Here is a 14,197-nt window from a genome sequence, read left to right as displayed (position 1 = left end):
TCCCTTGGGAATGTTATCAGGGAGGGGACCTCACTTTGTTACAGCAGTGGTTAAGGAAGTTAGCTGGATTTTGGGAATTTCTTGGGATCTGCATACACCTTATAGACCCCAAGAGAGTGGTAAAGTTGAACGTATGAATGGGACTCTCAAAACAAAAATTAGCAAAATTTGTCAGGAAACATCCCTGAGATGGGTTCAGGCCTTGCCTATAGCTTTACTAAGAATTTGCATTCAACCAAGGCGAAGGGATAACATCAGTCCCTATGAAATACTGTGCGGCAGGCCATACCAGATTCCACATATTCCAGGTGAAATTCACATGAAGGCAAAACTTGATTTGCAGAAATATCTAATGGCTTTAGGTTCCACTTTGCAGAAGCTCCAGAATTACATCGTGCTATCCAGACCCATGGGACTGGACACACCTGCACATCCCTTCCAACCTGGGGGCTGGGTCTATGTTAAGTGGTGGGACAGTGATCCTCTACAAGCCAGGTGGAGAGGACCATTCCAAGGTCTGCTGACCACCCTCACTGCAGTCAAAGTCGCTGGCAAAGGACCAGCTACTACCATTCACTACTCCAGAGTTAAGAAAGCTTCTGCTCCTGAAACAACTGTAAAGACCGAGACTAATGCAGATGAAAACCTGGTTTAAATTATTCCTCTTCTATGCCCAAAGAACTGTTCAAAATAATCATTATTCTTCTTTGCAGGATAACTGACTGTGCAAGACATAACTGTTGTGAGACATTTACTGTTAGATATGTATCTGTTTATTATTAGATGTTTGTATTGATAGTTGTTTATTATTGTTAGATACTCATCTGTTATTAAATACCTATCATTAGTAAATATTTTGAGTAGAGACTGCACAAGGTAAAGGCCTTGTTGAGCCTCTAATGGGGGGAAATGATGCCTCAGGTTTTAGCTTTTATATTTTTCAGATTCTGTTCTGCTTTAGTGTTTAAGTCTAGGCTTCATATTAGGGGGTACTAAGCTCTCTTCACAGAATAGGGAGACAAAACAATTCCTTCTCTAGCTGGGGACCAAGGACAAATGATCCAGTGTAGCAAACCCCATGAGCTCAGTAAGGCTCCATGGAGAATTGAACAGTAGGAACTGCTGAGTCATGATGAGACAGCAAAATAAGTTCCTGTCTCTCTGAGCCCCGCCCCAAAGCTTATCTCTGTAACCCTATAGGCCATCTTACCTAACCCTTACTATTGGTCAAGTTTGGATCCCCCTTAACCCTATAAAAGGGGGCCAACTTTAGCCCATTTGGGAGAAGAAGAGCTGCTGCTGGAACCTTCACAGCCTCCCTTCAATAAACCGTCGCTGTGGAACACCAGGGCGCTCCTTCTCCTCTCTCAACCGTCTGCTGCAGCCTCAAGCCAAAGGCTTCCTACCTAGCAAGCTAAGAGCTGATATCCTAAGAGAACTGATACCACTATAGAGCTGGCAATCACCAAACTTGCTAAGGGGGTAGCCTGCGGCAAGGGCCACGAGCTAGCCTAGCTTTCGGGCATCCTCTCTCCCTGAGGACAGGGCTCCCGGGCCATCTTGCACTGCTCAATAATAAGGCCAGAATAGAGGCTTTATTATAATCCAGATCTCAGGCCCAAGAGCATAAACAACGGTGGACCGAAGAGAGAAAACAAGAAGGATGGGCCTTCATGGCCTAAAGCTGTAATTGGACAATTAGCTCCAATATGCTAATGGAACAACACTTATAAAAGTGTAAGACCCTGTGACCAGTCGTCCGTTTTTGTGGCCACTTTGGCTTGTGGTGCCCAGTGTGGATCCATTGAGGCCTCTTAATAAATACCTATTTTATTCTTTAGCTGCGTCCAGTCTCTCTTCTAGGTCAGCCTTCACAAGGCATCAGATGGACGTGGAGCAGCTCCTGACCCTACGGATGGACCTGGAGCAGTTCCTGACCCCATGGAAGCTCATGGAGCAGTTCCTGACCCCATGAATGGACCTGGAGTCCCGTCCACACACGGACACCAAGCTCTGCTGAGAGTTTATTGATCATTCCGGGGGAGTTCCCAGGGGTTCGAGGTGGGGTCCTCCAGGGACGGCGATCTCCTCCTGCCACTGGAGGGGTCGGCACACAGGTGTCACCAGCGGGCCCGATCCTACAACCAGAGCCCAAACCGTGACCTGGAGGGGTTCTTGACCCCATGGATGGTCCTTGAGCAGTTCCTGACCCCATGGAAGGAGGACCTGGAGCAGTTCCTGACCCCACAGATGGACCAGCTCCAGGACCTGGAGCAGTTCCTGGCCCCATGGAGCCTCCCAAGAGCAGCTGGATGATGCTGCCCCAAAAGGTGGGGTCAGGGTGGTACTGGGGGAGACTGGGAGGCACTGGGGTGTACTGGGGCACACCGGGGTGATCCCAAGGATGGTGGCCATGCCAGGGGAGGGTCCAGGCCCCACAGAACTCAGGGTGCTCACCTCAGATCTCCTCGCTCGAGAGGCTCTCACTGTCCCCTGCGGAGAGACCCCAAGATGTCACCAGGGTGTCCCCAGTCCCAGTAAGGTGTCCCCAGACCCAGTAAGGTGTCCCCCCTCCCAGTAAGGTGTTCCCACTCCAGAAAGGTGTCCCCAGTCCCAGTAATGGATGGGGGTGTTGGGGTTAAGGGAGGCCCCCAGAGATGGGGAAATGGGGATGGGGGACCCCAAGGAAGTGGGATGGGGGTGATGAAGGCCTGACATTGTGGGGGAGGAGGAGGAGGAGGAGAAGGAGGAAAAGGAAGGGGAAGATGAGGATGAGGAGGAGGAGGAGAATGACATGAGAATGAGGAAGTAGATGTGGATGAGAATGAGGAGGAGGAAGGAATTTCAAGGGGGGGGGACATGGGGCCTGAAACTTGGGGTGGATGGGGACAGGAGAAAATGGGATAGGGGACAAAATCCCAAAATCTGAGGGCTGTAGGAGGGGCTTTGGGAGTGGGGAGACAAGGAAGGGGATTTGGGTTGGGTTTGGGATTTGGGGTTGGGGTTGGGGTTGGGATTCGGGTTTGGGTTTGGGATTTGGGTTTGGGTTTGGGATTTGGGAAGGGGATTTGGGTTTGGGTTTTGCATTTGGGTTTGGGATTTAGGATTTGGGTTGGGATTGCGATTTGTGTTTAGTAAGGCATTTGGGGTTTGGGTTTGGGAAGAATATTTTCGTTTGGGTTTGGGGTTTGGATTTGAGTTTGGGATTTGGGGACATCCCACAGATGGGCAAGGCAAGAAAGAGGGCAGGGAATGGATGGGGAACAATGCACTGTGGGGGTTACTGGGGGACACTGGGATAACTGGGAATACAATGGGGCTCTCTGGCAACAACTGGGTGTCACTGGGATAACTGGGAATACAATGGAGGCCCTCTGGGAAGCAGTGGGATTTACTGGGGTGTACTGCGATTTACTGGGATGGGTGGGAATACAATGAGGGGGAATCCCTGGGAAACACTAGGATTTACTGGGGTATACTAGGGTGTACTGGGATTTATGGGGTGTACTGGGATTTATGGGGTGCAGTGGGATGGGTGGTAGCCCTCAGAGGGGAAGTCTGGCCCCACAATTCCCAATTCTCACCTCGCTCTTCCCAACTGTGGCTCCCCCCTGCAGAGAGATGGTGACACATCACTGGGGTGTCCCCGGCCCCAGTTAGGGATGGGCTGGACAAACTGGTTCCCAGTTCCTACAGTTCCCCCAAAAACTGGTTCCCAGTTCCCCCAAAACTCCAAAACTTACCACGAGGATGGAACAACCCACCTCGTCCATGGTGCCCTGGGGAAGGGGAGCAGAGGGACCTCAGGGTTTGACCTTATGGGGCAGAGGGGGTCCCCAAACCCCCCATCCCATGGCTGGAAAATCCCAGGAAGGAAAATCCCAGAGATTCCAACCCAAAGGAAAATCACTAAAAGGAAAATCCCCAGAGATGCTGACCCAAGGGAAAATCCCAGAGATCCCAACCCAAAGGAAAATCCCAGAAAGGAAAATCCCAAAGATTCTGACCCAAAGGAAAATCCGAGAGATCCCAACCCAAAAGATCTCCCGCTCACCATGGTGATGGAACCCTCCACCGGAGCCGAAGTCGTGGTGGCAAACCCAGCCCCGTCTCAGGTCCAGGGAACATCGTCTGCCAGGCCAAGCATCTGCCGGGCGGCACAGCAGGATGGAGAAGAGCAGGGCCACGCTGAGCACAGCCACCTTCATCTTCCTCTGGCTCTGGGCAGCGCTGCCTGAGGCTGCAGCAGGTGAGGAGCACCTTTATCCCTGCCGGGACTCCTCCCTGCACCCTCCCTGCCAGCCCCCAGGCCAAAGCCCGGCTTGGCACAGCCCCCAGCCCTGGCCACAAGCCCAGCCCTGGCACAGAGTCCACCCCACCCCACCTGTGGCACGGATCCAGCCCCCTTGTCCGGCATCCCTCCCGCTTCCTGCACGGGGCAGCTGCCCCTGGAAGGGCCCAGGCACCTGGGGGGCCAAGGGGGGCAGGCAGGGAGCCAAAGGCACCTGGGGACCCTGTGGGGACAGCCCCCAGTCCAACACAATCCATCCTCCAACAGCCCCCAGTGCCAGATCCCCCATCTCCTGCTGCCCCTCCCCTCCCAGAGCTTTCCCTGGGGGACACCCCAGAGCTGAGCCTGGCCCCAAACACTGCGGGGCTGAGCAGAATTGTCCCTGTTCCCATTCCAGTCTCACGGGGAAACTGGGGCTGGACTGACCCCACTTCTTGGGACGCCAGCATCCTGGAATCAGGGGAATGGGGAGGGGGGAGGTCAGTGTGTGACTGTCCCATGGGGGCACCTGGGTGACTGGCATCTCCAGGCTCTGGAGGCACTGGGGAGCACTGGGGAATGGTGGCCCTGGGACACCAGGGCCAGGCTTGGGGCAGTGCCGGGGTGGTCACGGTGCACAGCTCCAGCCCATTCTCAGCACTGCTGCCCCAAACTGCTGCAGGCCCCCGGGGGAAGATCCCCTGCCCAGCCCCAGTGTCCCACCCAGGACCACTGTGTCCTGCTGGCTCACCCCAATCCTGCTGGCTCACCCCAACCCTGCTCTGCTGATCTGTCCCACATATTGGATCCCAGCACAGCTGTGGCTCCAGACTGGGCTGGCACTGGGACACAGCTCCCACAGAGCCCCTGGTCCCAGGGATGGCCCTGCCCTGCCCTCAGCCCAGCACTGGCTCTGAGCAGGGGTCACCTTCCTGCCCGAGGGTCCCACACTCCTGTCCCAGCTCAGAGCCCCTGTCAGGGTGACCCCTGAGGGCTCAGAGCAGGGACAGTCCCTGGCAGGGCTTCCCGTGAGCTGCCAGTGCCTCCATTCTCCACTGACATTCCGTGACATTTCCAGGAGATGTTCCCTCCTCACGGGCCACTGACCACACAGAAGGGACCTGTTGTGGCCACCTGGCAGAACCCGTCGGGCACCTGCCCTGACCAGGCACACTGTGTTTGCTTCCAGAGCTGCTGCTGACCTGGAGGATTTTCCTGCCACCCCTTTGTGCTTTGGACCTCCCTTGTTGGGGAACTGGGGAGCCTTGACCCAGGAGGGTCCAGGGGAGGTCCCTGGACAACAGGTCCCTTCTGTGTGGTCAGTGGCCCGTGAGGAGGGAACATCTCCTGGAAATGTCACGGAATGTCAGTGGAGAATGGAGGCACTGGCAGCTCACGGGAAGCCCTGCCAGGGACTGTCCCTGCTCTGAGCCCTCAGGGGTCACCCTGACAGGGGCTCTGAGCTGGGACAGGAGTGTGGGACCCTCGGGCAGGAAGGTGACCCCTGCTCAGAGCCAGTGCTGGGCTGAGGGCAGGGCAGGGCCATCCCTGGGACCAGGGGCTCTGTGGGAGCTGTGTCCCAGTGCCAGCCCAGTCTGGAGCCACAGCTGTGCTGGGATCCAATATGTGGGACAGATCAGCAGAGCAGGGTTGGGGTGAGCCAGCAGGATTGGGGTGAGCCAGCAGGACACAGTGGTCCTGGGTGGGACACTGGGGCTGGGCAGGGGATCTTCCCCCGGGGGCCTGCAGCAGTTTGGGGCAGCAGTGCTGAGAATGGGCTGGAGCTGTGCACCGTGACCACCCCGGCACTGCCCCAAGCCTGGCCCTGGTGTCCCAGGGCCACCATTCCCCAGTGCTCCCCAGTGCCTCCAGAGCCTGGAGATGCCAGTCACCCAGGTGCCCCCATGGGACAGTCACACACTGACCTCCCCCCTCCCCATTCCCCTGATTCCAGGATGCTGGCGTCCCAAGAAGTGGGGTCAGTCCAGCCCCAGTTTCCCCGTGAGACTGGAATGGGAACAGGGACAATTCTGCTCAGCCCCGCAGTGTTTGGGGCCAGGCTCAGCTCTGGGGTGTCCCCCAGGGAAAGCTCTGGGAGGGGAGGGGCAGCAGGAGATGGGGGATCTGGCACTGGGGGCTGTTGGAGGATGGATTGTGTTGGACTGGGGGCTGTCCCCACAGGGTCCCCAGGTGCCTTTGGCTCCCTGCCTGCCCCCCTTGGCCCCCCAGGTGCCTGGGCCCTTCCAGGGGCAGCTGCCCCGTGCAGGAAGCTGGAGGGATGCCGGACAAGGGGGCTGGATCCGTGCCACAGGTGGGGTGGGGTGGACTCTGTGCCAGGGCTGGGCTTGTGGCCAGGGCTGGGGGCTGTGCCAAGCCGGGCTTTGGCCTGGGGGCTGGCAGGGAGGGTGCAGGGAGGAGTCCCGGCAGGGATAAAGGTGCTCCTCACCTGCTGCAGCCTCAGGCAGCGCTGCCCAGAGCCAGAGGAAGATGAAGGTGGCTGTGCTCAGCGTGGCCCTGCTCTTCTCCATCCTGCTGTGCCGCCCGGCAGATGCTTGGCCTGGCAGACGATGTTCCCTGGACCTGAGACGGGGCTGGGTTTGCCACCACGACTTCGGCTCCGGTGGAGGGTTCCATCACCATGGTGAGCGGGAGATCTTTTGGGTTGGGATCTCTCGGATTTTCCTTTGGGTCAGAATCTTTGGGATTTTCCTTTCTGGGATTTTCCTTTGGGTTGGGATCTCTGGGATTTTCCCTTGGGTCAGCATCTCTGGGGATTTTCCTTTTAGTGATTTTCCTTTGGGTTGGAATCTCTGGGATTTTCCTTCCTGGGATTTTCCAGCCATGGGATGGGGGGTTTGGGGACCCCCTCTGCCCCATAAGGTCAAACCCTGAGGTCCCTCTGCTCCCCTTCCCCAGGGCACCATGGACGAGGTGGGTTGTTCCATCCTCGTGGTAAGTTTTGGAGTTTTGGGGGAACTGGGAACCAGTTTTTGGGGGAACTGTAGGAACTGGGAACCAGTTTGTCCAGCCCATCCCTAACTGGGGCCGGGGACACCCCAGTGATGTGTCACCATCTCTCTGCAGGGGGGAGCCACAGTTGGGAAGAGCGAGGTGAGAATTGGGAATTGTGGGGCCAGACTTCCCCTCTGAGGGCTACCACCCATCCCACTGCACCCCATAAATCCCAGTACACCCCATAAATCCCAGTACACCCTAGTATACCCCAGTAAATCCTAGTGTTTCCCAGGGATTCCCCCTCATTGTATTCCCACCCATCCCAGTAAATCGCAGTACACCCCAGTAAATCCCACTGCTTCCCAGAGGGCCTCCATTGTATTCCCAGTTATCCCAGTGACACCCAGTTGTTGCCAGAGAGCCCCATTGTATTCCCAGTTATCCCAGTGTCCCCCAGTAACCCCCACAGTGCATTGTTCCCCATCCATTCCCTGCCCTCTTTCTTGCCTTGCCCATCTGTGGGATGTCCCCAAATCCCAAACTCAAATCCAAACCCCAAACCCAAACGAAAATATTCTTCCCAAACCCAAACCCCAAATGCCTTACTAAACACAAATCGCAATCCCAACCCAAATCCTAAATCCCAAACCCAAATGCAAAACCCAAACCCAAATCCCCTTCCCAAATCCCAAACCCAAACCCAAATCCCAAACCCAAACCCGAATCCCAACCCCAACCCCAACCCCAAATCCCAAACCCAACCCAAATCCCCTTCCTTGTCTCCCCACTCCCAAAGCCCCTCCTACAGCCCTCAGATTTTGGGATTTTGTCCCCTATCCCATTTTCTCCTGTCCCCATCCACCCCAAGTTTCAGGCCCCATGTCCCCCCCCCTTGAAATTCCTTCCTCCTCCTCATTCTCATCCACATCTACTTCCTCATTCTCATGTCATTCTCCTCCTCCTCCTCATCCTCATCTTCCCCTTCCTTTTCCTCCTTCTCCTCCTCCTCCTCCTCCCCCACAATGTCAGGCCTTCATCACCCCCATCCCACTTCCTTGGGGTCCCCCATCCCCATTTCCCCATCTCTGGGGGCCTCCCTTAACCCCAACACCCCCATCCATTACTGGGACTGGGGACACCTTTCTGGAGTGGGAACACCTTACTGGGAGGGGGGACACCTTACTGGGTCTGGGGACACCTTACTGGGACTGGGGACACCCTGGTGACATCTTGGGGTCTCTCCGCAGGGGACAGTGAGAGCCTCTCGAGCGAGGAGATCTGAGGTGAGCACCCTGAGTTCTGTGGGGCCTGGACCCTCCCCTGGCATGGCCACCATCCTTGGGATCACCCCGGTGTGCCCCAGTACACCCCAGTGCCTCCCAGTCTCCCCCAGTACCACCCTGACCCCACCTTTTGGGGCAGCATCATCCAGCTGCTCTTGGGAGGCTCCATGGGGCCAGGAACTGCTCCAGGTCCTGGAGCTGGTCCATCTGTGGGGTCAGGAACTGCTCCAGGTCCTCCTTCCATGGGGTCAGGAACTGCTCAAGGACCATCCATGGGGTCAAGAACCCCTCCAGGTCACGGTTTGGGCTCTGGTTGTAGGATCGGGCCCGCTGGTGACACCTGTGTGCCGACCCCTCCAGTGGCAGGAGGAGATCGCCGTCCCTGGAGGACCCCGCCTCGAACCCCTGGGAACTCCCCCGGAATGATCAATAAACTCTCAGCAGAGCTTGGTGTCCGTGTGTGGACGGGACTCCAGGTCCATTCATGGGGTCAGGAACTGCTCCATGAGCTTCCATGGGGTCAGGAACTGCTCCAGGTCCATCCGTAGGGTCAGGAGCTGCTCCACGTCCATCTGATGCCTTGTGAAGGCTGACCTAGAAGAGAGACTGGACGCAGCTAAAGAATAAAATAGGTATTTATTAAGAGGCCTCAATGGATCCACACTGGGCACCACAAGCCAAAGTGGCCACAAAAACGGACGACTGGTCACAGGGTCTTACACTTTTATAAGTGTTGTTCCATTAGCATATTGGAGCTAATTGTCCAATTACAGCTTTAGGCCATGAAGGCCCATCCTTCTTGTTTTCTCTCTTCGGTCCACCGTTGTTTATGCTCTTGGGCCTGAGATCTGGATTATAATAAAGCCTCTATTCTGGCCTTATTATTGAGCAGTGCAAGATGGCCCGGGAGCCCTGTCCTCAGGGAGAGAGGATGCCCGAAAGCTAGGCTAGCTCGTGGCCCTTGCCGCAGGCTACCCCCTTAGCAAGTTTGGTGATTGCCAGCTCTATAGTGGTATCAGTTCTCTTAGGATATCAGCTCTTAGCTTGCTAGGTAGGAAGCCTTTGGCTTGAGGCTGCAGCAGACGGTTGAGAGAGGAGAAGGAGCGCCCTGGTGTTCCACAGCGACGGTTTATTGAAGGGAGGCTGTGAAGGTTCCAGCAGCAGCTCTTCTTCTCCCAAATGGGCTAAAGTTGGCCCCCTTTTATAGGGTTAAGGGGGATCCAAACTTGACCAATAGTAAGGGTTAGGTAAGATGGCCTATAGGGTTACAGAGATAAGCTTTGGGGCGGGGCTCAGAGAGACAGGAACTTATTTTGCTGTCTCATCATGACTCAGCAGTTCCTACTGTTCAATTCTCCATGGAGCCTTACTGAGCTCATGGGGTTTGCTACACTGGATCATTTGTCCTTGGTCCCCAGCTAGAGAAGGAATTGTTTTGTCTCCCTATTCTGTGAAGAGAGCTTAGTACCCCCTAATATGAAGCCTAGACTTAAACACTAAAGCAGAACAGAATCTGAAAAATATAAAAGCTAAAACCTGAGGCATCATTTCCCCCCATTAGAGGCTCAACAAGGCCTTTACCTTGTGCAGTCTCTACTCAAAATATTTACTAATGATAGGTATTTAATAACAGATGAGTATCTAACAATAATAAACAACTATCAATACAAACATCTAATAATAAACAGATACATATCTAACAGTAAATGTCTCACAACAGTTATGTCTTGCACAGTCAGTTATCCTGCAAAGAAGAATAATGATTATTTTGAACAGTTCTTTGGGCATAGAAGAGGAATAATTTAAACCAGGTTTTCATCTGCATTAGTCTCGGTCTTTACAGTTGTTTCAGGAGCAGAAGCTTTCTTAACTCTGGAGTAGTGAATGGTAGTAGCTGGTCCTTTGCCAGCGACTTTGACTGCAGTGAGGGTGGTCAGCAGACCTTGGAATGGTCCTCTCCACCTGGCTTGTAGAGGATCACTGTCCCACCACTTAACATAGACCCAGCCCCCAGGTTGGAAGGGATGTGCAGGTGTGTCCAGTCCCATGGGTCTGGATAGCACGATGTAATTCTGGAGCTTCTGCAAAGTGGAACCTAAAGCCATTAGATATTTCTGCAAATCAAGTTTTGCCTTCATGTGAATTTCACCTGGAATATGTGGAATCTGGTATGGCCTGCCGCACAGTATTTCATAGGGACTGATGTTATCCCTTCGCCTTGGTTGAATGCAAATTCTTAGTAAAGCTATAGGCAAGGCCTGAACCCATCTCAGGGATGTTTCCTGACAAATTTTGCTAATTTTTGTTTTGAGAGTCCCATTCATACGTTCAACTTTACCACTCTCTTGGGGTCTATAAGGTGTATGCAGATCCCAAGAAATTCCCAAAATCCAGCTAACTTCCTTAACCACTGCTGTAACAAAGTGAGGTCCCCTCCCTGATAACATTCCCAAGGGAACTCTGAACCTCAGAATGATTGAGCAAAACTTTCACCACTTCCTTGGCTGCCCTAGTGTGACAGGGGTAAGCCTCTGGCCATCCACTGAAGGTGTCAGCTAATACCAGTATGGACCGGTATCCCTCCTTGCATGGTAACTCTGCAAAATCTATCTGCCAGTAATCTCCAGGAAGATCCCCTGCTTTTGAACACAACTCTTTTCCTCATGTCAGAGTTGTTCTTACAACAGATTTCATATTTGCTCACTCCTGACTGTGCAATGTCAGTCATTCCCTTTCCTATTAATACCTTTTTTAGGTGTTTTCGAAGATTTTCAACCCCAAAATGTGTGTTTTGGCTAGCTCCTCTTGGCTAGCTCCTTTGGCTAGCTCCTCTTGGCTAGCTCCTGAAGGATCAGGAGTGGGACTACAACCTGATTTGCTGGTGTGACAGCCCATCCACTCTCTGTGATCTCAGCTTTAGGGAACTTAACTAGTTTGTGGTTTCCTTGGTCATATTTTGGGGTGAAAATTCTAACAATTCAACCTCTTTTTGTGGAATTACTGCAAGAATCTGTTTTTCTGCAATCCCTCTTGCTGCTTTATCAGCAAAGCGATTTCCCAGTTCTGGAGTGGTTTTCCCTTTTTGGTGACCTTTACCATTTTGGTGACCTTTATACCATTTGGTGACCATGATAGCTACTTCGGTTTCTTAATGGCCTCTAAGAGGGTGAGTATTTGTTCAGCATGTTTGATTTGATTACCTTGACCATTCAGGAATCCTCTTTCGTTGCAGATGGCTCCATGGGCACGGACACACTAAAGCATATTTAGAGTCAGTCCATACATTTACCTTCTTTTCTTCGCTCAGACCTAGTGCTCTTGTCAGTGCAATCAGTTCAGCTTTCTGTGATGATACATCTGCTGGCAGGGCCTTTGCCTTGATGCCCTTGCGCTGTGTAGTCACTTCATAGCCTGTCATCCGTTTGCCATTTTTCATGAAGCTGCTCCCATCTGTAAAAAGTTCCCAATCTGGATTCTTCAGGGGCACATCTTTTAGGTCTGATTGGCTGGAATAGACTTCTTCGATAGTCTGTAAACAATCATGTTCAGGCTTACGATCAATTAAGGTGGAGGACAGAAACATGGCAGGGTTAACAACAGAAGTGGTTTTCAAGGCAGCATCATCCTGCTCTAATAACAGTGATTGGTATTTAAGCATCTGGTTACCAGATAACCAATGCCCCCCCTTTTGTTCAAGTACAACTGTTACTGCATGGGGTACATACACTACAATGTGTCACCCCAGGGTGAGTTTTCAGGCTTCCTGGATCACGATGATAGTGGCTGCCACAGCCTTCAGGTACCCTGGCCAGCCTTGGGCTACATTGTCTAGCTGTTTAGAAAAGTAGCCACAGCCTTCTGTTGGTTACCGAGGCACCGTGCTAGTACCCCCAACGTCCTATTCAGTCTCTCATATGTAAAAAGTTCAACAGGTTTAGTTAAGTCTGGCAGTCCCAATGCCGGAGCCGACATCAGAGAGTGTTTCAGCTGTTTAAAAGCTGCTCTGGTGTTTTCAGTCCATATGATAATTTCTCTCTTAGCTGTTTTTAATGCTCCATGTAGGGGTTTTACCAGCAGTCCATAATTTGCTATCCATAATCGACACCACCCTACCATTCCCAGGAAAGCTTGCATCTCTCTCATGGTATGGGGCTCTGAGAGTCAACAGATGGCTTCTTTCCATTCTTTGCTGAGCTGTTGGTGTCCATGGAAGATCTCAAGCCCCAAGTAAACTACTGCTTCCTTAGCAATCTGTGCTTTGTCTTTAGAAACTCGCTACCCACCCAGTCCTAAGAGGTTTAATAAACTTACGGTAAGTTGTACACAGTTGTCTCTGGTTCTGGCTGCAATCAGGATGTCATCCATGTACTTAAGAACAACTCCTTCTGGTTCCTGTCTTCTCCAGTCTTCTAATTCCTTTGCTAGTTGGTTTCTAAATATTGTGAGGCTGGTTTTGAACTCTCGTGGTAAAACTGCCCACGTAAGTTGACTTTTTCTCCCTTTCTTGGGATTTTCCCACTCAAAAGCAAAAACCTCTTGGCTGTCTTCGTGCACTGGAATGCAGAAAAAGGAATCCTTCAGGTCTACAACACTAAACCACCCTAATTCATCTGTCAATGTGGTCAAAAGGGTGTAGGGATTGGCTACTACTGGCTGTATGTCTTCTGTAATTTTGTTAATTGCTCTTAAATCTTGTACTAATCGATAATTCCAAACATCTGCCTTTTTAACAGCTAATATGAGGGTGTTGTTGAACTTGGACTCATATTGTACTAATAAACCATCTTGTAGGAATTCTTCAATTACAGATACCAGTTCCTTATGGTTCTGTACTTTCAAAGAGTAATTTTTTTTGCCTTACTGGTATAGTTCCTGGTTTGAGCGTAATACTCACTGGTTCTGCTCATTTAGATCTTCCTAGGATATCACTGGCCCACATTATTGGATTTACCGCATTTTCAACTTCAGCAGGGATTTCACTGCATTTTTCCTGTATAAAAAGTGCAGCAACTTGGACAAATGTAGATTCAGGAATTACAACTTGTACACCCTTCCCTTTTTAAAATTTAATTTCTGCTTCCAATTTTTTTAGCAAGTCCCTTTCCAGCAATGGTTTAGAGGAGTTAGGCATATAGAGGAATTGATGGGTAACCCAATGCTTCCCCAGTTTAAATTTTAAAGGTTGGAAAAAAGGCCGTGTTTCGCTCACCCTGGTTGCCCCAACAATATGTACAGTATTGTGACTCAGTTTCCCTTCTAAGGTATTTAACACAGAATATGCTGCTCCAGTGTCTACAGAAACTCAATTGTCGCAGTGAGGGAAACTTGGACGCTCAATATGAGTGTTTAGCAAGCTTCGTTTATTGAAGAGAGCATCAGACTTTTATGCACAACAAGTAATAAGCTCATACATATTCTGCAAGCTAAGCAATCTATTGGCTATACTACAATATCAGCTCTTCCTCATACCTTAGGGATTACATCTTTCTTTTCTCATGTCTCTCTCACTGCTTGTTATTGTACCACAGCCATGCTCAAGGACACAGTGTTTTGCAGGTGCAGGGACCCAGATTAGCTGCATCCTCCGATTCTTGGTCCAGAACGTGGCCCCTGTCACATAGCCATTCCTCCACACTCAATGTCATCTTTCCCCAATTTAGCTATAACCGAGGGCTCTCCTGGGGGGCTA

At 52.0% G+C, this 14,197-nt stretch overlaps 2 long non-coding RNA genes across 2 annotated transcripts; both read right to left on the bottom strand.

The window, feature by feature from the left end:
- Window positions 1-2,011: 2,011 nt before the first annotated feature.
- Window positions 2,012-4,219, bottom strand: LOC143695065 (uncharacterized). The gene is made up of 4 exons (XR_013183949.1): window positions 4,055-4,219; window positions 3,585-3,611; window positions 2,458-2,493; window positions 2,012-2,138 (listed from the first exon to the last, which is right to left on the bottom strand). It is a non-coding gene; the product is annotated as an uncharacterized LOC143695065 (long non-coding RNA).
- Window positions 4,220-9,125: 4,906 nt separating this feature from the next.
- LOC143695032 (uncharacterized) lies at window positions 9,126-13,297 on the bottom strand. The gene is made up of 2 exons (XR_013183921.1): window positions 12,820-13,297; window positions 9,126-12,037 (listed from the first exon to the last, which is right to left on the bottom strand). It is a non-coding gene; the product is annotated as an uncharacterized LOC143695032 (long non-coding RNA).
- Window positions 13,298-14,197: the final 900 nt, after the last annotated feature.

This window comes from Agelaius phoeniceus, chromosome 11 (assembly GCF_051311805.1).
Source record: "Agelaius phoeniceus isolate bAgePho1 chromosome 11, bAgePho1.hap1, whole genome shotgun sequence".
NCBI classification, from domain to species: Eukaryota; Metazoa; Chordata; class Aves; order Passeriformes; family Icteridae; genus Agelaius; species Agelaius phoeniceus.
Note: the sequence above shows the minus strand (reverse complement) of the source record. Positions and strands in the feature narration are given on the sequence as shown.